Below are 27,758 nucleotides of genomic sequence, written 5' to 3'. Positions count from 1 at the left end.
TGTTTAGTCTTTACTTTTTACCCCGTAACATAATCCAAGTATACATGGGCAATCAGTGTCAACAAATTCAGAACAAATGAAAGGAAATTCATATTGTGAACCTATGCAATTCTATGTCACAAGAGACCATCTGGTTAAGTTTTTAGAGGACTAAATGGTTTCTTGATTAAACAACCTGTGTAGCTACCCAAGATAAAACTATAAGGTAAATGACAACTGAAGCTTCCAGAAGAACATTTCCCCCTTCTGTGCAGCATTACAGTTGGTTAGATGCATTATGTGACTGTTCCACCTTTTATCAGAAGCATGAGGTGGGATGCCAGAGTAAATGCACATATGTTCTGGTCCAATATGATTAATCCTATGTTTCCCTCCATTTATACATTTCTACATGCTGGGTCTCTCTTTCTGGGGAGGGAGAGAGAGAAATGTAGAGATTTCCACTGGACAGAAAAATTGGAGCTTGTTCTCAGATTTTTGCAGTGCAACATATCCCACATGCAACCTAAAATAAATATAGAGAAACACATCTGTGGCAGTTTATTTAGGGAAAAATACTGGAAATTGTTTTATTTCCATATTCCTTATACCCCTGGTAATGATTTCTCTGTGTACATGCACCAGTAAAGACTTACACACTTCATTAAATAAACAGGCATCCATGCCCAGCAATACATTACACTGCAGGGGCAAATTGGAAGCAGGTTTAGCACTTTCAGGCAAATAATCTGCCAATGCAGTTACAAAAGCAACATCACTAGCTCAAGCCAAGGTAACTTTTTAAAATATTATCCACATTCCCTCCAGCATAAGTCAAATTTACAGTCCGCGGAAGGACAAAGACTCAGACCATGTGCAGGGTGATATTTTCCGTGCCCAGAGGCACTATTAAAAGCAACCATATTCCTCATTAAAATAGGCACACATATCAATTAATAAAAGAAAGCTCTCTCGTCCAAGTGCAAAATAGGTTCAGAGACTTTTCAGACAGTCGTTCTGTTAGTAAATACAGTATACTGAAGCTAAACTTCTAATTTCACTGACAGAGCATGACTGGACAAGATAGAAATTGTATTTACACCTATGACCTCTTTTCATAAACTGATTACTTACTTGATAGATACACTTGTTCATTTATTAAGCAACACAGTTAGCTCTTCTGTTGTCTTACAGGTTAAAAAAAAATCTTGCTAGAATTTTAAAACTTGTCTGAAGTATATGGATCCAGCCCTGGGCCCATTGGTGCCTGTGCCATACAGCCTGCAAGTACCACAGATTCCACAAAAGATAAGTCATGCACCCTGAGAGATGAAAGCCCTTGCCTGAGGTGGCTGTGTAAGGGCTTGTCTGCATAGGAAAATGTTCACCAGTTATATCAACCTGGTTATACAGGTCAATCACACATTTCGACAACCACTCCAGTATGAGTGGCTTTTTCAGTTTAGCTTAAAACACACTCCCAAGAGACATAAGTTAATAGAAAATGGTCCTCACCACCAGAATAAGTGTCCACACAGAGGAGTTATACCAGCATAAACGTTGATCCTTTTGACCAGTACGGTTAGCCAATATTTGAGGTCTTGCAGACCGTTTCTATTAGGAGGAGAAATTGATGATGGAGTCAGGTATTTCTCTGATGTAGTCCTGTTTATTTACAAAGAATGTACAAAGTCTTGTTTCCCTCACACAGGAAGAATCAAACAGCAGGAGACAGGTTCTTTGCTCACAGTTCCAAGCCTTTTTCCAGCTACCATTCTGCCCAAAAGCGTTCTCTCAGATTCTCAGGCTGCTTCTGTGGTGTTTCCTCCTGCTTGTCACTCTCTCACACAGAGCTCCATTCAACAATACTTAGTTCTCTGCATTTGCATTCAGACCCCAGGGAAAACCCCTCCAGCATAACCTTATCTTACACTGAACAAACATTCCTTGATAGAGAAAGCTTAATATTTATATGGCTGCTTCACTCTTCATCCTTCCCAGGGACTGGGTCACAGACTCTGCTTAGCCTGTCTCATTTATGGTAATCAAGGGCTAAGGAATTACTTGTGAAAAAGCATTAAACATGCAGTCCCTTTTTGATGTCCCAGCAGATGAGGGGACATGGGATTCCTCCTGACAGACATAATTGGGTCACACGGCCTATAACTGCACTTCTTGGCTGGCAGTTGTGAAATGGAGATCAGCAAGATATCGGAGGCACTGACTGGGCTGCATGTGACTACTCCCACCCCTGGATGATATAAAAGGAGAGGCGGCTAGTGAAGCCTCCCTACCTCCATGCCCATCCCACAGTAGGTACATTATGTAATCTCTCTCAAAAAAAGACTTGAACAAGTTCGCAGTTCTGCCTTCTCCCCTCTGCTACAGCTGCACGAGGGTTACTGCAGCTCTAGTGTTAAGAGTTTTCATATCCTCCATGCTTCAGAGCGAGGAGTGAACATTTAATCAAATTTCCTCTCTCCCAAGCTCTTGCCTTGGGAGAACGTACAAGTCTCCTCCTTCATCCCTTCAGCACTGCATTGACTTTCCTCAGGATAGACTGGCTTGTCACAAAACCACCATTTTACAAGCTCTGTAAACTGGATCCAATATTCTGTCTTCAATCTAGGTACTGATCTTCATATCAGAATCTGGATTACTGCTCATCTTTGTTTACAAGTTTATATTCAGACTCAATAAAAAGTCATATTTTTATGTTTTACATTTAAACAAACTACAGATCACCACAGAAATTGTAGATTGTATGAAATCAAAATTCTGGATCTGAACACCCTGAACTTTGGAGGTGTTTAAAATCCTAACCACAGCTGGAACCAAATTTCACAAATAGCTGCTCTCTTTTTTACAGACCATACCAGAACTATGGATCCAAACACCAGCAAGCTTTATGGCATTTGGAAATTAGCTTAGAGCCAGATCTCGATTTTGCTGTTTGGGTACATTTATAATAAGAATACTGTGGAAAGGTCCCACGTTTTCAAAGGCATATCCAACTGGTGAACAACATAAAATGCTTCTGCACCCATTATGATGGCATTTTAACCAGAAGACAGCTGTCCAGGTCACAGGACAAGGAATCATTAGACATCAGTTCTACTCCTGGCTCTCCCACTAACTTGATGTGTGACTGTGGACAAGTCCCTGAGCCTTTGTTTCTCAATCTGTAAAATGGGAATAAAATTTATATTAATTTTGTAATGTAATTTGAACTCTATGGATGAGCTGTATTAGAAGAACTAAGCATTAGTAAATGTGATGTAAGACAAGTACTGTTTAATGTTTTTCCATGGTAAAGTTGTACATTATTCTGGATACTCTCTGAGGTACCTTTTTGCACTTATGATAAAGTAAATGAGAAAGAGGCCTTCAGTATTACATAATAAAAAGCCCTACCTTCTTGGACTTATTTCAAATTCCTAACTCTCTCTGAAGTTGAATAAATCCCCCCATGAGGCAGAACATTAGAAATATGCATAAGGTTGATTTATTTCAAAACATATAAAGACACACCAGTTGATGAAATATTCCTCCTTTAAAGAACAAAATGAACAGACAATGAGCTGTAACAAAGTCCTATATTCAGCTTTTAAGGAACTCAGTCAAATCTTACAAAGCACCTATTCTCAAGTTGAAAGTTCAAAACATTCCTCTTACAGCTCCCTGTAGTTAAAAAACAAACTGGAAAGATTAATGTACACCTGCGGGGGGGGGGGGGGGGGAAGTGTTCATTAAGGACTCAATCCTGTTTTCACTGAAGTCAATGGGAGTCCTGCTATTAACAAGAACAGAGCAGAAACACGCCCCCAAATGAATTATTCAGTTGGGTGTAACCAAGAATATTACAAGTACGTAAGCTTTCAGCACTGCTACACTAATTCTGTAGCTAGCCACTTAAAGCCCATTTCATGGCCTTTAAAGAACGTCTCTAGGGTTTGCCTGTTAGGTGGGTTGTTTTTTTGTTTTGTCAGTCGCCACTAATGCTTTGGAAAATTAACAGGAAAGCTTGATTGCAATGAAACAGATTAAATATTTTATTCTATAAATTAGAAGCCCTTAACAGATAAGTCATTGATATTTCCCTAGTTAATATGGTCAGAGCACCTTTATATTATATCAGTAAATAATCAACTTGGACAGCAAAGTGTCAGAGACTTTGGCTCCCATATGGTAGGGTATATTTTTGACTTTCCCTAAGTTAATACTTCTTGTTACTTTTTCAAGGAGGGCTTGTTTTGTATTACAATATTATGTTCAACAAAAGCACTACTCCACAATTTTATGCACTTAAATCATCTTTACTCATGTTAATAGGCATGCTTTACAAGAGTATGGTTTGCAGGAATGGTCCCAGTTTAGCAATTGGCTATTACTGCCATTTTGCCTTCTGGTTAGTAGCCAAAGCAAGAGAGAAAGACTAGGGATAAAGATGGTTATCAGTAGAATACCAATGACCTAAATGATGGCAACATAATATCCTAACTTCTGCAAGTGAAATCCTGGTATGCTAGTATAAGTCTAGAAGATCCCACTTCTGGCAGCTGTACTCAAGCCCAGAATATAAGGGAAGAGAAAACAGAAATGCCAATTTTGGAATAAAAGAAATAAGAATTCTGAACATGAGCAATATTAGCCCAAAGAGATAAATTTAAAAAATAGTCACATATATTGTTATAACAAAGTTTAATACAAATGATAGCCATTCATTGGGAAAAAAGGATATTCGAAATCATACCTAAGTTATCTGGCAAAGATTCAAACACTAAAAAATCATCCTGTTTTATTTACTAACAAAAATCTTTACCATTTTTTCATAACAAACCCAACTAGCGTCTATAGCATTATTACATTTTGTTGTCTACAGGTATCCAATTTTAGTTTAACATAATGTAGCCCCAGATTTTCAAATCAGCTCCAATTGAAGTAGGAACAGTCAAACATTTCTTTTTAAAAAGATAAATGATTTGGACCTGAATGATTCAAAACTTAGGGACCACATGAAACATTCTAGACCAAAAGTGGTTCTAAAAGTTAGTAAGAGAAACTGTAGAAATCCTTGGAGGTGGGAGAGGAACCTGCATAACTATTCACTCTTTTCCAAGGGCCTAATCCAAGTCCTGCTCAACTCAATAGGAGTCTTTTCATAGACTGCAGTGAGCTTTGGATCACTCCACAAGAGTGTAGCAGATCCTTAAGATTTAAATAAAATGAAAGCCAAAGAAACAAACTCCATCAAAATACTCCACTGGGGACCAAGACAACCAATTCATATTGCAAATAATAAAGAAGTCCCTAGCTTCTAACCTCACAGCCCATTCTCCTGAAACAAAATGGAAATTAATTTCAAACTGGCAAGCCATCCTTGTTCCTTTACCCTTTGGAATCCATACTGCTAAAACTGGCCAACCTACAATTTAGATGAGAGGAGGAAATATGGACACCTTTTTATTTTTGTTTCTACAGGCATCAAGCAATTTTCTGTTGACCTGTTATTCAGTACAATAATATACTAAATATATATCATATGCTTAACTTCTTGAGAGGTAACCTTATTTTGATTCATGCTTCTCTAATGGAATAAAACATTCTTTGAAGGACCAAAATCAAGCAATCTGAGTGTGTTCCATCGCTTTGAGCTGACTTGCACATCGAACAGGGACTACTGGCCAATAGATAAGATATACAATCTTCACACACAATGAAATTAAAGTTTATCCTGTTCTTTTTGCTTAGGGATATTTTCCCTCACATTTTAAAATGTTTGCATATTATTGTGGTGTTATCTTTGCTGTGTTATGGACATTATTAGTCACTAGCTGTGAAAGAAATGACTGTTTCTGAGTTGTATATTTCCATTACATTTTTACATATAAAAGAGAAAACTGAAAAAATGGCTGCATTTAAATATATGTAGGGGTACAGCTTCCCAGCTGGAAACTGGATTTGACAGAGAGTACCAGTGATAGACTATTTCATGTGGAGGATATCACAAGGTAATAGAGTAGCAGTCAAAACAACACTTTCTGTAACACATTGTACTGGCTTCATTTATCTGTTCAATGAATAGGAAATCTACTTAAGCCACAGTGCCAAGATATGCTATTTCTTTTGCCTTAAATGCATTTTTCACATTGCCATAGTACTAATGGAAAAAGTGCTATAAATAAAAAAAATGTCTTTAATCCCACAGAATATTTAACTCATGCAACGAAGCTTTTAGCTACAGTTTCTATCAGGGTTTTAAAATAAGGAATGGTACATTTTCAAACCTACAGCCATTCAGCATAACAGAAAAATATATACAACATGTTATATTTTTCTGTTAGTAACACCTAAGGTGTATGAAATATGCATGCCTTCTATTGAGTACATCCAGTGGCTGAGACAGACTCCATGCATCTCTTCATCTGCATTCAAATTTCAGCAGTGCCCAGGAATATCTCATTCCAAACCCACTCCTCTGCAGTGTGACCATAACCTTTGTCACTTCTATGGTTGACCACTATCACCTAATGTACCCAGAATAGGACTACAAAAGTTTAACCTTTAACCCTTTCAGGGTTTGAGTGGGGTGAACACCCAATCACACAAACCACATATTTCTTCTGATTTTTCTGGTTCCTGGCCAAACTAAAAAAAATCAAATTATTCATCCAACTGTACTCATACTGACCTAAATCTCTTTCCACTGAAGTCGCTGGGAGTTTTACCACTGATTTCAGCGGGAGCAGAGTTAGGCCAATGCCAGGTGCTTTTAAAACCCTACCCTTAAATTCTAATTCTTGCATTTAATATTTAGATATCATTGTGATAAGAGTTCCACAAAGTGACAAAGACTCATTTTGGTCATTTTACATGGAATATTGTTTAAAAATATATAGGATATTATAAATAAAGCAGTGCATCTACATAAAGTGACTTATGCTGAAACTTTTAGTCCAAACACACAAACGGCTTGCTGCAGTCAGACTTCTCAATGTAATAGGAACTAAAGCTTGTAGAAATTGGAGAGGGGATTCAGAGATGAGGCATGAGACTGAATAAAGCATTAGAAAATATGCCTTATAGTGATTGAACTCCTTGGGTCTAACTTAACAAAAAGCAGAAGCTAAGGGGTGACTTGCTTACAGTCTGTACACGGGGAACACATATTTGATAATGGGCTCTTCAGTCTAAAAGAGAAAAGTATAACACACTCCAATGGCTGGAAGTTCAGGCTAGACTAATTCAGACTAGAAATAAGGCATAACTTTTTAATAGTGAGGGTAATTAACCACTGGAACAATTTACCACGGGTTGGGGTAGAGTCTTCACCCCTGACAGTTTTTAAATCAAGATTGGATGTTTCTCTAAAAGATCTTCTCTAGGAATTATTGTGGGGAAGTTCTATGGCAAGGGCTGGCTTTAGGATTTTTGCCACTCCAAGCAAAAAAACTTTTGGCCACCCCTGCTTTTTTTTCATGCCCTTCCCCACCCCTGCCCCAACTCCACCCCTTCCCCAAATCCCCGGCCCTGCCTCCTCCCCCGGGCGTGCCACATTTCCCCCCTGCATTACTTCCTGTGGCTCCCCTCCCACAACCCCCCGTCTAGCTCACCTCCACTTCACCTGCTCCCCTGAACACGCTGCCACACTGCTTCTTCCCCCGCCCCCCTCTCAGGCGAGGGAGAGGAGGCGGAGCAGAGGTGAGTGGGGGTGAGGGGGGAGCACAGGAAGTAACAGAGAGGGGGGTACAGGAACCGCTCCCCGACCCAGCTCACTTCTGCTCCACCACCGCCGCCTCCCCCGAGCACGCCACCGCTTGGCTTCTCCTCCCTCCCTCCCAGGCTTGCTGCACAAAACAGCTGTTTCACATGCAGCAAGCCTGGGAGGGAGGGGGGGCAGAAGTGGAGCGGCGGCGAGCTCAGGGGAGCAGAGGCGAGCTGGGGCACATTTCTAGGGGCGACATGGCTGGCGCCGGAATGCTTCCCCTAGAAATGTGCTGCCCGAAGCACCTGCTTGTTTTTCTGGTGCCTAGAGCTGGCCCTGTCTATAGCCTGTGTTATACAGGAGGTCAGACTAGACGATCACGGTGTTCTGGCCTTGGAATTGATGACCATCAAAAAGGTTTTCATGGTCAGGCCTTTGCAAAAGTACCTCAGCAATATTCTCAGTTTAGAATGTCACTCAAGTAAATAATTGTTGAATTTAGTCCAGGACCACATACAATTGTGGAAATATAACTCTTAAATGATATAAAATACAGAACACAGGAGATTGGCTGTAGCTATCCCATATATGGAAATATTAAAATGTATTAATTTAACAATAATTTTGTGCAGAATAGGTAATTATTTCCCAATTTGTAAATCACTGAACAACGTCAGGCCAGGGACACATTATGTGTTGCAACATAACAAATTTAGCACATCAAAGTTTTATACACCTTTACTTTTATGAAGGCAGACGGAGGGAAGAACAGAATTTTCATTTCCTGACCTTAGCATCCAGATATTGTATATTCAAAATGAAATGCAAGCCATCATAGAAAGGTGGATCTTATATCACTCTGATTCATAGAAGACAATCACAAATAATTACTAATGAAACTCACAAAATGTCTGATGTATTAGAGGCATTTCTGATTGCTAAGCCTATATACACTGCAATGTCATTCTCAAAATTACCACCTATACAATAGGCTCTCTCCTAAAACTCACACATTGTCATCCAGTAAGTGGCATTGTCTTACTGTGGTACTACACTCTAAAGTACAGGGTGGGTGCTGGGACAGCGTCAACCTCCTGCCTATAGGAGTACGTGTCTCTAGAAATGGCACCAGTCCCTATTATGTTTTACAACCAGAATGGATATAAAACATATCCAGAAACCAACTCAAACAACTTTTTTTTGTCATTGCCACTGAATAAAACTGTATGTTCACTATAACATTTCAGAACTATAGGGAGCACAGTAAAAGAAAAATAATGTTTGATTATTTATTCACTTCATTTATCCCCCATACATGTGAAATAAATAAAGGATATTTAATGGGGTTTTAATACCCAAAACATTTAACTTTTGCTGATGAAAAGCTAAAACCTAATAGACAACCACAAAAACATTTGGAAATGAATTAGCCAGTCCTCTTCAGGTATATTATCTATCCCAAAATACTGCAAACATATATGAAGAAAAAAGTATTGAGGGGCTTGGCTTAAGCCCTAGTCATGAAAACACTTGGTTGGTATTAGTTTTGTATGCAAATTGGATTGTGGTTTCTAATCACATCACAAAATATATTCAGTTTAGGCAAAATTTTCAATAACATTTGAATGCGTCTTCTGCAAAATTGTTTGCATAAACAACACCTATTCACTCTCTTTAGATATGGGGCCTGATCCTGCAAGGTGAAGTGTTCGCTGCCCAAGACCTATTTCAGGTAATGGGAATTGGAAAGCATCAGCACCTTGCAGAATTGGGTCTATGGTAACTACATGAGTTCTTTGGTAAAATGTCACAAACTACACATATTTCTGCAGACTCTTTGCTAGTTATATATATGTCCAAAAGTAATGGAAATTGCACTTGGTTTCAGAAGGCAGAAAAAGCCATACAGTTACTTTGTAGTTACAGTATCATATTTACCATGTAGACATGCTGCCATCAGACAGCACTTAAGGCAACAGTCAATAATAGTTACATAAAAGTTAGGTGCCTAATATTTGTGTTTGCTATTTAAGACCATCCTCAGTGGAACAAAGAGAAATGAGCAAAGGGAATCCTCCCCCCTTGTCCATATTATTAATGCTCCCAAGATAAACTTATGAAATTTTAATGAACTATTGTTTACAACATTTTTGTAGTGATCCCCTCTTTGTTCTCCCAGAGATATCATTAGAAGGTAATTGCCCCAACATCACAATCAACTCAATTAGTAGATTGTTTACTCTCTTCTCCACGGAAATATAGTGATGGTCATTACACAAGAAGCCTGGGAAACAAGCAGGAAGAATTGGAAGTCCTGGCACAGTCAAGGAACTATGATGTGATTGGAACAACAGAGACTTGGTGGGGGTAACTCACATGACTGGAGCACTGTCATGGATGGGTATAAACTGTTCAGGAAGGACAGGCGAGGGAGAAAAGGTGGAGGAGTTGCACTGCATGTAAGAGAGCAGTATGATTGTTCAGGGCTCCAGTATTAACCTGGAGAAAACCTTGTTGAGAGTCTTTGGGTTAAGTTTAGAGGCGAGAGCAACAAAAGTGATTTCATGGTGGGCGTCTGCTATAGACCACCAGACCAGAAGGATGAGGTAGACGAGGCTTTCTTCGGACAACTAACAGAAGTTTCCAGATCACAGGCCCTGGTTCTCATGAGAGACTTCAATCACCCTGACATCTGCTGGAGAGCAATATAGCTGTGCACAGACAATCCAGGAAGTTTTTGGAGAGTGTTGGGGACAGCCTCCTGGTGCAAGTGCTGGAGGAGCCAAGTAGAGGCTGTGCTCCTCTTGACCTGCTGCTCACAAACAGGTAAGAATTGGTAGGGAAAGTAGAAGTGGGTGGCAACCTGGGCAGCAGCAACCATGAGATGGTTGAATTCAGGATCCTGACAAAAGGAAGAAAGGAGAGCAGCAGAATACAGACCCTGGACTTCAGAGGAGCAGACTTTGACTTCCTCAGGGAACTGATGGACAGGATCCCCGGGAGGCTAATATGAGGGGAAAAGGAGACCTGGAGAGCTGGCTGTGTTTTAAAGAAGCCTTATTGAGGGTGCAGAAACAAACCATCCTGATGTGCAGAAAGAATAGCAAATATGGCAGGCGACCAGCTTGGCTTAACAGAGAAATCTTCAGTGGGCTTAAACACTCAAAGGAAGCTTACAAGAAGTGGAACCTTGGACAGATGACTAGGGAGGAGCATAAAAATATTGCTCAAGCATGCAGGGGTGTAATCAGGAAGGCCAAAGCACAATAGGAGTTGCAGCTAGCAAGGGATGTGAAGGGTAACAAGAAGGTTTCTACAGGTATGTTAGCAACAAGAAGGTGGTCAGGGAAAGTGTAGAACCCTGACTGAATGGAGGCAACCTAGTGATAGATGATGTAGAAAAAGCTGAAGTACTCAATGCTTTTTTTGCCTCGGTCTTCACAGACAAGGTCAGCTCCCAGGCTGCTGCACTGGTCAGCACAGTATGGGGAGAAGGTGAGCAGCCCTCAGTGGTGAAAGAACAGGTTAAGGACTATTTAGAAAAGCTGGACATGCACAAGTCCCTGAGTCCGGATCTAATGCATCTGAGAGTGCTGAGGGAGTTGGCTGATGTGATTGCAGAGCCATTGGCCATTATCTCTGAAAATTCATGGTGATCGGGAGAGGTCCCAGACGATTGGAAAAAGGCAAATATACTGCCCATCTTTAAAAAAGGGAAGAAGGAGAATCCGGGGAACTACAGACTGGTCAGCCTCACTTCAGTCCCTGGAAAAATCATGGAGCAGGTCCTCAAGGAATCCATTTTGAAGCACTTGGAGGAGAGGAAGGTGATCAGGAACAGTCAGCAAGGCTTCACAAAGGGCAAGACATGCCTGACCAACCTGATTGCCCTCTATGATGAGATAACTGGCTCTGTGGATATGGGGGAAGTGGTGGACGTGATATACCTTGACTTTAGCAAAGCTTTCGATATGGTCCCCCACAGTATTCTTGCCAGCAAGTTAAAGAAGTATGGATTGGATTAATGGACTATAAGGTGGATAGAAAGCTGGCTAGATCATCAGGCTCAATGGGTAGTGATCAACAACTCAATGTCTAGTTGGCAGCCGGTATCAAGTGGAGTGCCCCAGGGGTTGGTCCTGGGGACGGTTTTATTCCACATCTTCATTAATGATCTGGATGATGGGATGGATTGCACCCTCAGCAAGTTCACGGATGACACTAAGCGAGGGGGACGGGAGGTAGATACGCTGGAGGGTAGGGATAGGGTCCAGAGTGACCTAGACAAATTGAAGGATTGGGCCGAAAGAAATCTGATGAGGTTCAACAAGGACAAGTGTAGAGTCCTGCACTTAGGATGGAAGAATCCCATGCACTACTACAGGCTGGGAACCAACTGGCTAAGCAGCAGTTCTGCAGAAAAAGACCTGAGGATTACAGTGGACGAGAAGCTGGATATGAGTCAGTATGCCCTTGTTGCCAAGAAGGCTAATGGCATATTGGGCTGCATTAGTAGGAGCATTGCCAGCAAATCGAGGGAAGTGACTATTCCCGTCTATTCAGCACTGGTGAGGCCACATCTGGATTACTACATCCAGTTTTGGGCCCCCTACTACAGAACAGATATGGACAAATTGGAGAGAGTCCAGCGGAGGGCAACAAAAATGATTAGGGGGCTGGGACACATGACTTACAAGGAGAAACTGAGGGAACTGGGCTTATTTAGTCTGCAGAAAAGAAGAGTGAGGGGGGATTTGAAAGCAGCCTTCAACTACCTGAAGGGGGGGTCCAAAGAGGATGGAGCTAGGCTGTTCTAAGTGGTGGCAGATGACAAAACAAGAAGCAATGGTCTCAAGTTGCAGTGGGGGAGGTCTAGGTTGGATATTAGGAAAAACTTTTTCACTAGGAGGGTGATGAAGCACTGGAATGGGTTACCTTGGGAGGTGGTGGGATCTCCATCCTTAGAGGTTTTTGAGGCCCGGCTTGACAAAGCCCTGGCTGGGATGATTTAGTTGGGGTTGGTCCTGCTTTGAGCAGGGGGTTGGACTAGATGACCTCCTGATGTCTCTTCCAACCTTAATCTTCTATGATTCTATGGTCATACAGGTCAGCCCAGAGGTCAATCCAGTCCAATATCCTGTTCTTACAGTGGCCTATAACTGTTGTTTCTGGCAAAGATTATCTCTACAGAGTAGCTGGGAAGTGTCATTCTCAGCTTGTGTAGACACACGCATGCACACGCACAAGCTCTGCTTGAGCCAGCCAAGTACAATCCCGTCTGAGTTCCTAGGTATGTACTCGGGTGGCTAGTCTAAGCCACCCCCTGTGCCATGATGGCCACACTCTCTTTTTAATGGTATGTGTCTACCTGAGCTGGGGATCACACCTCCAAGTCTCTGTGTAGATATACCCAAAGGTGAAAAACCTCCTGATTGGATAGAACAACCTGCACATAGGAGAAGTTTCTTCCTAATCCCTGTCAGTTGGTGGTTGGGTTATGCTCCAAAGCTTGAGGAGTTATATCTCTTCTAAAAAGAAATGGCTATCCTATCTAATATAATTGTGTTCTCATTATCCAGATATAACTCTAATCCTTTTTTAAATCCTAGTAGCTCTAGGGCTCATTCACTTGTCACGAGTTCCACATCTTAACTGTATGTTGTGTCAAAAAAGTATTTCCTTTTATCAGTTTTAAATGTATTGCTTTTCAGTTTCATCCAGTGTCCCTTTTTGTTGTATTATGAAAAAGGGTAAACAGAAATGCATAAGTCATCTTGTCAACATGATTCATTATTCTTTATACCTCTCTTATATGCCCAAGTAGTTAATCTCATCTCTAAACTAAACTGTCCCAGACTTTTCAACCTTTTTTGGAAGTTTGCCCGTGCCTCTAATCATTTTCTTTTCTTGTCTTTCACTCCCGTCTACTTCTTCAGTATCTTTTTTGAGATAGTGTGATCAGAACTGAACACAGTATTCCAGAAGAGGACATGGATGTGTATAACATCATCATATTTTCAATGTTACTTTCTCTCCCATACTGTATACAACCTAATATTTTTTGACACCTGCTGCACATTGAACAGAAGTTTTCACTGAACTGTCCTCTTTGATGCTCAGATCTTTTCCCTAAGTAATGAGAATTAATTTAGAGCCCAGTAATGCATACAAGTAGTTGAAAATATTTTCCCAAACTAAACATCAGCTGCCATAGTACCTATTCACCTTTGGCAAGTCCCTCTTCAGTTCTTCACAGTCTTCTCTAATGTTGTTCAACCTCAACAAATTGTTGCCTGAAGACTGACACCTCACCTTTTTCTGTTAATTAATACATATATGAAACACCACTGGTCCTGTATGGATGTTTAGGGCCATCTACAATTATTCTTTTGCCATGTTGAAAAAAAAAGACCATTTCTTTCTACTCTCTCCACCCCCACCCTCCCGTTTTTAGCCAGTTTCTACTCCAGCATAGAACTTCACTTTGCACCCAGGACTATTTAATAGCATCTTGTAAGAGACTTTTTTCAAAGGCTTTTGGAAATTATGCCTCTACTCCCCATAATCCCATGTTTTGTTGATACATGCAAAGAATGATAATACATAAGGAAGGCAAGCTTTTCCTTTTCAGAACGAGACTAGTTTGCTCCCCCTATAATATCACATCAATATAGAGGTTTTAAGATACTATTTTTAATTAACTAACTCCAAACACTTACAATTTACAATAATTATTTTAAAATTAATTTACAATCACTATTCACATCAATTCATTTTTGGAAGAGCAGCCACAAAATTGGAGATAAACTGCAGCCATCAGTGTAGTAAGAGTTTAGGTAGATTAAATCATAACAGCCAGCAACAGAACAAATCAAGTTCATGCAATAATCAAAGTTCACTAAACAAAGAGTGTGTCTTCTTGACAATGTGACTCAGATACTCAAAGAGAACATAAACATGTTGCTAAGGTGACAGTGTTTTCATGCTTGGAACTATAAACAGGCATTTAATTGACAAGTAAGATTGTGGTGCCCTGGGGTGTCTCTCCTCTACACACAGTACTCAGCAAATATGCTTGATACCATTTTTTGCAGCTGATTACCACATCCCTCATTTAGACATCCCTTTGGTAACCAGTTGGATGCAGTGAAGGAAGGCCTGACTTCATCAGAAACAGCAAATGTGGTAGCAAAGGCAAGAGATCTATCATGCCCTGCACATCTGTGAGGTGCTGAACACCCTCCAGTGGTGCTGTAACACTTTTTTTTGGGGGGGGAGGGGAGCGAGGGCGCTGAAAGACTTTTTACTTTGCACCCCTCTTACTCCTGTCCATGCCCCCACTCCCCAAGCTGTAGCCAGGACCGGGCCATGGCTCCTGGAGGGTAGGGGGATGGACAGGGGTAAGGGGGCTGAGGTTGGGACCACAGCTGGGGCCAGGAGCAGGTCCTGCAGCCAGGACCCCGCGTGCGGGCCCGGAAGCAGAGCCTTGGGAGCGGCTCCTGCAGCCAGGACCCCAGGTGTGGGGACAGGAACAGAGTCCCAGGTGCATGGCTGGCGACATCCGGGACCCTGGGTGCGGAGCTGGGAACTAAACCCTGGGTGCGGAGCGGCAGCACCAGGACCCTGGGCATAGGGTTGGTGGCCGGGACCCCGCACAAAACCTGTAGCACCCCCCACATCCCTAGCTCCTGCACCTATGAGTACTACCAAAACAAGAAGAAAAATAAAACAGAAAACTATCCCATAAGGATCTATTCCAATTTCAAGATGAATTTGCCGTGGCATTCTCACACCCATTTTACACTTGCTTTCTGAAAACATTCACTATATCATGTTTTATTCTTATGAATGCTCTCAGAAAGCAAATTTAAAACTTGAACACCCATGTGCAAAACATCATGACTGAGCTGAAGGACAGTTACCAGAAACTAACCAGTAACTGTGGTAACACTACTGCTGTTAAATGACCACAACCTTCTCATTTTATCCAGGCAACTCAGATCCAAGAATTCAGTTGCATCTTCTAGTGAATAAAAGATACCTTTGCCATTAATGCTCATTTATCAAGTTCAATTACAGTGAGTTCACACATCATAGAATCATAGGACTGAAAGTGACCTTGAGAGGACATCTGCAAGCACTGTAAATTTACAATTAAATTAAGCGTTCCAACCCCCCATAAACCCTATTTAATACAGACTGCGGATTAATGAAACCGAATATCTTTCGGTCTTGAGCAAAACTTGAAAGTAAGCAATCTAACTCTTGCTCAAAGGCTTTAGTTCTCTCTAAACATGCTACCTGACATTTTGGAAAAATAATAATCTTCCATTTATTCTCAGGCCAGCTCAGAGTTCATGCTACCACTTTAGAAGGTGAGATATTTGGCAGAAATAAAATCCTCAGTGCTCCTGAACTTCCCTTAAACATTGTTATCTTACTGTTAAAAAAAGAACTACTTGTAGCTCTTAAATAGATTTTGCAAGAGAACACCAAAAGGACTTTGTTACAATTAAAACAACACTACAGGCTAAACAGATTAAGAACAATTCTAATCTCTCTAGTGGCCAGGTGACCCTAATCCAACAGTGAAAACTTCTGAGGTCACTTTATTTATGTATTGCTCAAGATGGTGATGGAAGTGTTGCCTAAAGAAGGTGTTTTAAAGGTAAGAGCTGCTTATAAACTTTCCCATAATCTTTTTCATCTTGTTTTAGGAAAACCAGCTTAGAAAACTGATGGTGTTTATCAACACATTTATTTCCTCTACATTGTATATAAAGGTAGTTATGACATTTTGGACAACATTCTTTCCTCTTAACTTTTTAAAAATTTGTTTAAAATGTTAATCTGAAGCACTTGAAAAGTGTATCATTTCCCTAAGTTATTGCACCTTGTTAAGCTGCATCTTAGTGTTATTATTAGTGTGAGGCTTACAAAAGAAAGCTAAACATTTCAGATACCCATACACAAATCAGACAATGATGTACCCACAAAAGCAGATAATAAACTACTATAAATCAATGGATGTTTTATTTTAGTTAATTTAGATTTTTTATAGCATGCACATCCTTGATTGTCACACTCTTGCTAATTTTCTAATGGTATAGACATTTGTTTTATGTATAAAACTATTCTTAAATTCTATAGATAAACACTGTCAAGTAGGGCAACAACAAAGAACAATGACATTAACATCAAGTTAAAATATCTATTACTTGTGCCAAATGGGTGAAATTCATCCTGTGCAGAAGGCCCACATTAGGCTCTCTTGAGCACTTTAGTCCACAGTTAGAGTGTCTGTGGGCATCTCACACACACAGCTGACATTTCACCACACAGAAGGCCAAGGAGAGGGTTCAGGATTATTAGCAGCTGTGTCTGTTATATTCCATTGGATGGAACCTCAGCCACAGGGGCATAGCTGTAGATGTTGTTATAACAACAGGGGTTGTGGGAGTGTGTGGGTTGCAGCCCTGCACCATTTTCCTAGGTTGGGTATTTGATTTTACCCCACCCATTCCCACTTCATCTCTGTAAGTTTGACGACTCTGGTTGTGACTGAAGGGAATTTCACCCTGGCTAAACGAGGACTAATGCACCTTCAAAAAAAGATAGACTGTTCAGCACAAAACTGCTGAAATAATGAACTAGTACACAGTTAGTAGCTGTTCCTAGTAGGAACGGAATCATCTTCATTCAATATATGTGCAATACATATATAGTTTTATAAATAAACGCAAAGTAGTTTAACAAGCTTGTGACTCATTATAAGGTACCCTATGAGTGTGCCTATCCTGCAGGATTCTTTCTGTGGTATGCAGTGTACATACACACATAGCACGGCTATGAATAGCAATGTAGAGGATGGGGCTCGGATTAAGCCAGTAAAGTGAAGATGCACCTAAAGGATGTGGATTGCGACAAAGTTCCTCCTCTACCTTGGTGGGTCTTGCGCTTATTGGTGGATTTGCTCGCCTTGGAGATTCACGGCAGCCCTCAGTTTGGCCGTTTTTGTGAACCCATAGTCCAGGTCAACTCCTCCTGTGTCTGACAAAGAGTTGGGAGGTTTGGGGGGAACCCGGGCCTGCCCTCTACTCCGGGTTCCAGCCCAGGACCCTGTGGAATGCAGCTGTCTAGAGTGCCTCCTGGAACAGTTGTGCAACAGCTACAACTCCCTGGGCTACTTCCCCATGGCCTCCTCCCAACACCTTCTTTATCCTCACCCTAGGACCTTCCTCCTGGTGTCTGACAATGCTTGTAACTCCTCAGTTCTCCAGCAGTATGCGTTCTCAGTCTCAGCTCCTAGTGCCTCTTGCTCCCAGCTCCTCACATGTGCATCACAAACTGAAGTGAGCTCCTGTTTAAACCCAGGTGCCCTGATTAGCCTGCCTTAATTGATTCTAGCAGCTTCTTGATTGGCTGCAGGTGTTCTAATCAGCCTGTCTGCCTTAACTGTTTCCAAAAAGTTCCTGGTTGTTCTGGAACGTTCCCTATTACCTTATCCAGGGAAAAGGGACCTACTTAACCTGGGGCTAATATATCTGCCTTCTGTCACTCTCCTGTAGCCATCTGGCCTGACCCTATCACATGTTATGTACCCAGAGTACTTACCCTACGTGTTCTCTACTGGCCCAAGCTGTGCCTCTCTATTTTTAGTAATGTGCTGTCCCGCTGAGGGAGCCATTCTCTTCTGCAGAGAAAGGCCACCAGCTCCTCACCGCAGGGAAAGCGAGGAAAGATGGTCACAGTTCTCTGCCGCTGGAGCCCTTCTCCACTGGGGAGAGACTACGGCAGCAGGGAAAGGCTCTGGGAAGGTGGGGCAGCAACAGGGAAATGGATCAGCCTTTCGCTGTGGCCTCCCCTCTTCCAGAGCCTTTCACTGACACATGCAGCAGGATGGATGCAGCATGTAGCTACAGGTACACTACACGTGGTGGAAAGCATAGTATTGTAGGTGTAGCCCATGAGCGCACAGTAATAAATCACACGCTTTTATACTGCTGGGAAAGACCATTCTTCCGAATTTCAGAAGAGACAGCACTTTGGGACAATGTTAATAATCCTTTTTGGAGAAAATGAAGCTTGTGATATAAACTCATTACTCACAGAAGGTTTCAGCAAGCTAGTTTAGAAGATTTCCTTTTTTTAACAACAACAAAAATTATCAGCCATCATCAAACCCATCCTTTGGAACATTAAACAATGCAATACAAATATTTATTCTGAGTTCATTAATTGCCTAAAAAGACACTATAATTTGATAATGCAGTGTTAAATAAAGCAGCCATTGTTCATCTATCAATTACACCTTAATTGTGGACAAAAAGATAACACATTTAATATTATCTTTTCATTCACTGAAAGAACCCTAAATTATATCTAATATTTAACCTGAAATGGTAGATTTCTCTAGTAAATGTTGATGCACATTTTTAAGAGATTTATTTTAAAAGGTTCTGTATTCCTAACAGTACTAGCGATGATATATTGCTTAGTCTCCACTAATATCTTAATTGTTTTTAACATCAATTATCATCCACATCACTCCCACACAGACACACAATATGAACCTGCACCACATACTATTTGAAACCATTGAGAGTGATTTGACTGCCTAACAAATGTTGCACAAAACTCTTCGAGGTAAAAGAGAAGAAAATAAAGATTTGTAGCAACATGCCAAGCAATTGGCCACAGTCGGCCATTCCTGGAGTGAGTTATAAGTAGTGTATTATATCTCTGATGATTACTATTACCATCATTTTCCATGATGGTAATCCAGCAGAATTCCATAAGAATTCCATATTCAGTGGGATTTATTAAGGAAAAAAGCAGAAATTTTGCTTCACATAGCTTTCCTTTATAAAATCAATTCTTGGGTTAAAGGAGACATGTTTGTAATTTTTTTTTAATACCACAGAAATAAAACTTGGCCAGAATACTACTATTCCTGCTTGTTGAGGTCTTTGGTACTGTTTGAGATGATCATCAAACAAAACAAGACAAAAAACAAAAACAAAAAACCCCAACCAAACAAAACCCATTTACCTTACCTAAAACAGGAAAAAACACACCCTAGTTGATATTTTTGATGATTACATGTGCGTTGTTCCCTTTTCTAAACATGCAGTACAATGGAGGTAACACCCCCACCCCTTTGTTGATGTTGCTGTAACCAATAGAGGCCAGACTACATGGCTATATGAGGACTCTTCTGTGTGACTTCAACATGATAGCGGTAGTAGTATTTCAAGGTATATCCGCTTCCATCAGAGAAGAGTTGAGATGTCTTGAGAGGCAGTCATCTGCTATTGATAAAAAAGGTCAGTAGCAGACTGCTTTTCCCTGGAAGCAAGAGAGAGCAGTGAAGGTTATAAATGATTTCCCAAGCTCCTTCTAGGGCAGCACAGCTATGCGGTCCCCCTTATACAAAGCTATTGGCTAAAGTACAATCTAGCCCACAGATGTTTATGACATGCTTTCATGATATGCTACCCAAAATGCCACGACTTTATATCACAGTAGAATTTTCTATTTGTTAATATACAGTTGAAACTGTAAATTACATGTCACTTATGATCAGATTCTGTTACCTTACCCATACTGCGTAGTCCCTTTGATATCTATGGGATTATTTCCACAGTAAAATACTATAACTCATAGTAGTAAGAGTGGTAAAATCAGGCTCTAAATCAACTGTTTTTAACAAGGATCAACTGCACAGGTTGGTAGCTGTCATTGTAATGTCTTGTTTTTAATAATTATGCTCACATAATCGGCTTTCTTCTCTTTTACCAGGGAAATTCACTTTAAAATTGAATTAGAAGTTCACCAGCTGCTTATTTACCATCTGATCTCATAATTATCTATAGTAACCAGCTATGATATCACCAAAGGATTATGATTTAAGGTTGGGAATATGTGGCAGAAATGTATATAAACTCTTAAGGAACAATGCTTATCTTCGACGGAAGTATATTTAATGATAATTACTAAGGGAAGAAAAATACAGCATACAAGTAAGGCATTAAACAATTATTTTTATGTACATCATGTTTTCTATGATGTTTTTGTATCTTAAACAATTATCTAGAATAACAGGTACACTATTTGGAGAATTCTGATTTCTTTAAATGAGCTTTAGTAGAATGAATGGAAAACCTTTTCCTTGGGCTGACACTGCAGCCATATTTTCTGACAAGATTTGCACATCTTCCTTATTATGCTGCACATTTTGTAAATAATTTCCCTTAAATTATTTCTAGGCTTCATTTTAATAATTCCATGACACACTTGGCTTGTAGCGTGATAACTATAAACAGGAGCAATCGAGAGCAGCAGACAAAATTTCCTCAATAAATTATGCCTTTTTTCCCACTGAAATAAAGTGTGAATGTAAAATATCCAAGTATTTCTGCATTAGAAACTGCAAACAGATTTTTATAGATTTTACTCATTGGTCCTAATGTCCCCAAAGACCATGGTTTGATTACCTTAACTACACAAGAGTACATACATTGCCTCACAAAGGTTCAAAAAGGTCTCAAAACAAATGTTTTCTTCTGTCATGAGATTCCATTTTAAAAAAAGTTTTAAATATTCTGTCAGTCAAAATGGTAGTGGGGGATTATAAACTTTGAATAACCTTGATTTAGACAGGAAAGCAGTACACTTATCAGCAAGACAGACATATTTCAAGTTTGAGAAGAAGCATCACATTACTATCATGGAGCTGACAAGAAGTGACAAATGTTTGCTCCACCTTATAAACTTGTTTAAGAACCAGAAGGGGACAAAATGTAATGTGTCTATCACAGACATGAGTCTCATGATTCAAGTGGTAGCTCAGAATCTCAAATACAGAATTTTAAAATGAGAAAAACCTGTGTGTCCATTTGTATTAAACTGCTACAAGATGTAAGCTCTTTGTGATAGCCCTGTCATCCAACCTTATCCCTAGCTCCCCAAACTTACACAAAGAATATTGCGATCAGTTGCTGAATGACACTAAATCTCCCATACCACGACAGCTGTAATCCTCTGGTAAAATAGGCTTCTTTATTTGTAATGTTATCATCTGTCAACAAAAGTGATGTGATGTCACTCCAATGACAGCATATAATGCGATTCTGATATAGATAAAAAGTTTTCTTTTGCATGGAATAATCTGATTTAGAGATATCCGACAAGCACTATAATTATTTAAAGTACTTATGACAAAGTAGCATGATTTGTCAATATTGCAAACATAATTGCAATGTAAGTAGTCAAAATAATTGTGATTATACCACTTTTCAGACACTGTTTAGAAGAAGATATAATGAGAATGACAAGGTACTCTAGCTACTGACGTTTAGAACGTTTGGAAATATTTCAAAATGCCTTGGGAATAATTTAGATGGAGAAACATTTTCTGTTTTGATTTTGATGTTACAAAGGTGTTCAGTACTGGTTGTGCATTCTTGTGGACCTGTCAGTGAAATTCTTCTGCTCTGCTCAAGATGCCATATCAGCGCATCATTACTGTTCTATCATGTGTATCCTTCTGGAAGAGATGCACCATTTGCTGTCTCTTATATCCTTCTGGTTTCCTTAAGAATATCCTGGATTATGGCAACACTGTATTTTTAATGTGTTCTACAATCTTTTTCTTTGGGATCTTATACAGCTCACTATATTTAACCATTTGCTTCATATGTACATGATTTTAAGAGGAGAAGGGACCATTATGCCCAACTAATCTGACCTGCTGCATAACAACATGTGCCAGTAATTCATGCATCCATACTATAACTTTCGGTGAGCCACAGAATATCTTTTAGAAAGACATTTATACTTGATTTAAAGACATCAGGTGACACAGAATCTACCGCATACCCAGGTAAACTGTTCCAATGATTAATTACCTTCTCTGTTAAAAATTGGCAACTTATTTCTAGTGTAACCCTTCTGCCCTTCAGAGTTGGCAACAATGAGGGCCGGGTTCAGTATCTAGGGTTTCCGTTTCAATAACGGAATGCAATACCAGCTCGAGCACCAACCCAGTGACCTGGGACAATTACATACCACCCCTCTGGGTGCCTCTAAGAGGCAATACTTCCCCTTGCGCAACCACAGAGTCTGAGTGTAGCAAAAGCCTTTTAATAAAGAAGGGAAACAATGTGGCATTATGTTGGGAAAACACCACAAACAGGATTCATAACACCAACCATGAGCAACAGACCCACCCCCAAGTAAGTTTGGCAGTGTCCTTTTCCCCTCAGGGTCTTAAGTCCAGCAACCCAATAGTCACCCCACCCCAGTTTCTGTCCTTGGTCAGTGCAGCCCCCCCACCCCCTGGTTTAGAAGTTCATCTGCAGAGTTTACCTCCTAGCCGGGGTGGAAGTGGAGGGAGGAATGGGGGGCATCTTACGTGCTCCACTGCTCAGGTTGATGGCTTCTCCATGGGGTTCTGCTGCAGTCTTCACCACCAGCCATACCTCTCCATCAGCTGCCCTGCTATCTGCTCCACACTGCTCTCTGCACCTCTCTGCTAGCTGTCTGCTCCTCTCTGCTAGTCGCCCAGCTATCCGCTCCGCTCTCCGCGTCCTGCTGCCGCTCACCAACTTGTCTTCAGCCCCCCCCCCATTTAACACAGCTCTCAGCAACTTCAGCTCTTTAGTGATTTCAGCTCTCAGTGATTTTTAGCTGGTAGTAGGGGGAGCCTCAGTGCTGGTGCATGACTAGCCCAAAGTAGGTCTAATGCTTAGACCTAGGTGTCAGTGATTTTGGCTCCATTAGGAGTCTTGTGACATGTTGCAGAGCTGAAATTAGCTCTGTTATTACACCATGGAGAGAAGGGGTAAAAGTAGTGTTTAGGGCCCTCAGAGGGGGGCCCACACTTCCAGGTACACATACCTGTCCCCAGCCTGTCTCCCTTCCCTGGGTTTTGGAACCCATGTCCCTTGCCTAGCGAGTGCTACTTAGTTGAGGGTGAGTCCCTCCTCATAAAATGCCAAGTACAGTTCTACTGTCCTTGATTCACATAACCAGGATAACAATCCTTTTTTACTCCTGCCCCAATAACAGAGATACCGGGGATCCTACAGCAGCCAAAGTGACCATTTGGGAAAGCAGTCCATCATGCTAGGCAGGGTGGGTGTGCCCATCCAAACAAGATCAGCCCCTGAAGACCTTTTCCACAGCTCACCACCAGATGTCAGGGCAGAGCTCAGTCTGACTCTGCTTACATCAGTTTTTTAGTCTGAATCTGTCTAGCTGCACCTTCCAGCCACTGGATCTTGTTATGCTTTTGTTTGGTAGTTTGTTCTTCTAGTAACAGATCTTCTCCCCATGTAGGTAATTATAGTCCATGATCAAGTCACCTCTAAACCTTCCCTTGGATAAACTGAAGAGATTGAGCTTCCTCAGTCTCTCACCATAAGGCAGGTCATAAGGCACTCTAGACCTCCGATCATTGAACTTCTATGAACCTTCTTCCGATTCTTCTGCATCCTTTTGAAAATCTGGACACCAGAACTGCACAGTAATTATGTTACTGATATCATAGACAGAAGGGATACCACCTCCTTACTTCTACTCAATAGTTCCTCGCTTATATGTCCAAAGATTGAGTGAGCTCTTTTAGCCACCATGCCTCGCTGAGAGATCATGTTCAGGTGTTTTCCATAGTGATCCTTAAGTCCTTTTCAGAGTCACTGAATGTTGTCCCCCATCCTGTAAGCGTGACCTACCTTCTTTATTCCTTGACGTATAACTCTGCTTTTGACTTTGTTAAAAAGCAATGTTGTTCAAATGAGCCCATCTTACTAAGTAACCCAGATCACTCTATTGAAATATCTTGTCCTTATACTGACCTATCTTTTTTTCACCCAACTTCCAATTGCTCATCTTCTTACCAAACATCCATAGTATCCACAAAATTGTATCATTCAGGGATTCTTTTTGCTGAAATTAAATTGGACTTTTCAGAAGGCTGTAATTGTTATCTTTAGTTATGCTTGTCCTCCCTCCCCAGTCCCTGCCTAATGATTGCTATACTAAAAAGTGCTGTGTGTTGTCTATAGACAACGTGCAATGACCAGTGTGTGGCTGGTAATGCCTAATGGTTGGAGCACAGGGTCAAAACCAAAAGACAGGATCAGGTACCATGCTGAAGGTCAGAGACAGAGACAGAATCAGGTGCAAAGCCGGGGTCTGAGCCAGAGATGCCAGGTACCAAGCCAAAGATCAGAGCTGGAGACAAAGTCAGATGCCAGAGCCAGAGCCAGCACCAGAAGTAAGGCGGAGGAGCAGGGGCCTGGAGTAGGGCAGGACAGCAGGAACTGGGAGTAGATGGGGGTCTGGAATGGGAGGACAGGAATCAGGAGCAGGCAGGAATGCAGGGCTCAGGAGTTAGGTAAAGCAGGAAGATCCATAGTTGTAGCTAATCAAAGATTCCTCTACTCGTTCAGACAACTTCCTGTTGTTACTTCCTGGTTTATACAGTACTCCTTAGCCAATTGGGTGTGTGTGTGTGTGTGTGGGGGGGAATGTTCCCCCTCACCATCAGGAGCTTTGGGGGCAAGCCCCTCTGCTAGCTAGTTCCCTTGACCCTTCCCTAGTTATTCAGGTGAGCTGCTGGTGGCAGTTGTGGCTTGAATGCTGCCTGGGGACCTGTGGGCCTGGATTCAAGGCCTGTGATCCCTCACAATATGTTCTTCATGGCAGGGACCATGTCTGCCTCTATGTTTGTACAGCGTCTAACACAAGGTGGTGTGAATATCTGTCATAGATTTTGGGTGCTAGCAAAATATAAATACAATCAATAAATAATATAGTGACCTGACTCCTTTTTTTGATGCGAGTGTAATCATATTATTACACCTTAAGAAAAACTATCAGAATGGAATATAGTTCTCTAAACAATGGTTTTAGGGAACTCAATTCTATTCTGATCGTCTCTAGAGAACACATTTCACCATATGGGTCCTGTCAGACACTAACCTGTACCTGTGGAAGAAACATGACCATCAAACCTGGCAGAACAATGCATTATAGAATATTTTAATTCTGATTTGAGAATCAATGTCTTCCAGTATTGCAGTAATGCTGACAAGTGTTATGGTAAAAGTAATGTTCTTGAAATTTGGAAAAGGCAGTTAAATCTCACTCACATATACACCCTATTTCTTTCCTTGAAAATATAAGTGTGTGTGTGTGCAAAGATGAGTTTCCACAACTGATAGCACAAACATGCTCACTTCCTGTTTGGCCCCAAACCAGAATAAGAAAAACATATCCAGCGATAATCAGCAGTCAAACAGATGCTTGACTAAAATGCTGCATGATATTGTATGATCTTCTGGCAGCCAATGCACTCATGCTCAGATGAACTGACAAAGGGGACACTTTTCACAGCTGAGAACCCTTCACTGATTTATTGTCCATGGGAGGCTGTATCTAAAGGATCTTAGCAAATCTAAAACAAAAAAAAAAACATTGGTACATGGGGTAGAGACAATCCATAAGCCAGGCCCTGCTCCAGAACTTCAGAGTGTAAACCATTTGAATTGTACCCCAAATCAGATGAAAAGTCAGTAGAGTTCACTGATGTCCGGTATAATGTCCTCCTGTGAACCATCCACTGAGCAAGGTCTGCTGCATTCTACAATATCTAAAGCTTCCCAGTGGCTACACAGTGAAATACATTACAGCAGCTCAAGCTGGAGGTGACAAAGGCCTGGATGACTAGTGTGATTTGCAATAGCAAGGAAAAGTGCAACCTCTCAGAACACCGCAAACAGAAGCATAAACACTTGCTACCTGGAAATACAAGAGCAGACATTGCTCCAAAAAAGCCCAAGACTATGAATATTCTTTTCCAGGAGCTTGAGAACTCCAGCAATAGATAAAACAGTCACAATCCCTGTATCTCTTTCTAATTTCCTCACTCTTCCAGTATCACCTCTGTTTTATCCAGTGAGCCTCAGCCATCTAACTCTAAAAGACTGTATCTCATATTTAGGCATTGGTAATGCAAGGCAACTGGAGAGCAAAAGTTTGATGGAAAGGACACCTCAATGATTAATAGATTATAAACCGAAAAGGACTGTGTTGTGATAACCGAGTGTGACTTCCAGCATGAATTAATACCTATTTGAACCACAGTATATATAAACATAACCTCCCGCCCCCCCAATCCAATCTTAATTTAAGGCTTCCAGTAGTGGAGAATCTAATACAATACTCAGTAAGCTGCCCCAAAGATTAATTACTCTTACTGTTAAAAAGTACACCTGTATTAATAACTAATTTTTCAGTTCACTGGCAATTTAATAAAAAGCAAAAAAAACCCAAATTGTTTCAGTCAAACAGAAAATGATTTTTCCCCAAAATTTGAAGAAAATTGAAAAGGTAAGTAAAGAAATAATTGATTTCAGTCCAAAAAACTCATTTCATTTTGGCATCACAATGGTTTGTTTCAATTTTGAACATTTAAAACGGTTTATTGTTTTTTTTCCTAAATAAAATTTAATGAAGTTTTGAAACAAAAAATTAATTTTGAACCTAAAAAATGAAGTGTTTAATTTAGAAAAAGTTGGAACAAAATGTTTCAATTTTTTTTTCAGGTTTCTTGTTTTCCAAATGAAAACAATTCAGTGAAAATGACATGAATTTATAAAACGTGTCAGTTTTGTCAAACCTGCATTTTTCACCAAAAATAATTTCAGGCAAAAAAATTTCACCCAGCACTAGTCTAAGTGTATAAAGCTTCAGCTTCCAGGCACTGGCTCTTGTTATATCTTTGTCCGCTAGATTTGAGCCCTCTCTTATAAAATATTTCTTCCCCATGTAAGTACTTATAGGATGTAGTCTGGTCACCCTTTAAACTTTTCACCGTTAAGATAAACGGATTTGGCTCCTTGAGTATCACTATAAGGCATGTTTTCTAATCCCTTAAAGGTTCTCGTGGCTCTTTGCTGAACCAGTGCCAAATACAGAGGTAAAACAACCACTCTACTCCTACCTGAGAATCCCGTTTATGCATTCCAGGATCGCATTAGCTCTTTTAACTACAGCATCACATTGA

The sequence above is a fragment of the Lepidochelys olivacea genome (assembly GCF_965140295.1).
Source record: "Lepidochelys olivacea isolate rLepOli2 genome assembly, chromosome: 9".
Lineage (NCBI taxonomy): Eukaryota > Metazoa > Chordata > Testudines > Cheloniidae > Lepidochelys > Lepidochelys olivacea.
This window is presented reverse-complemented; position numbering follows the sequence as displayed.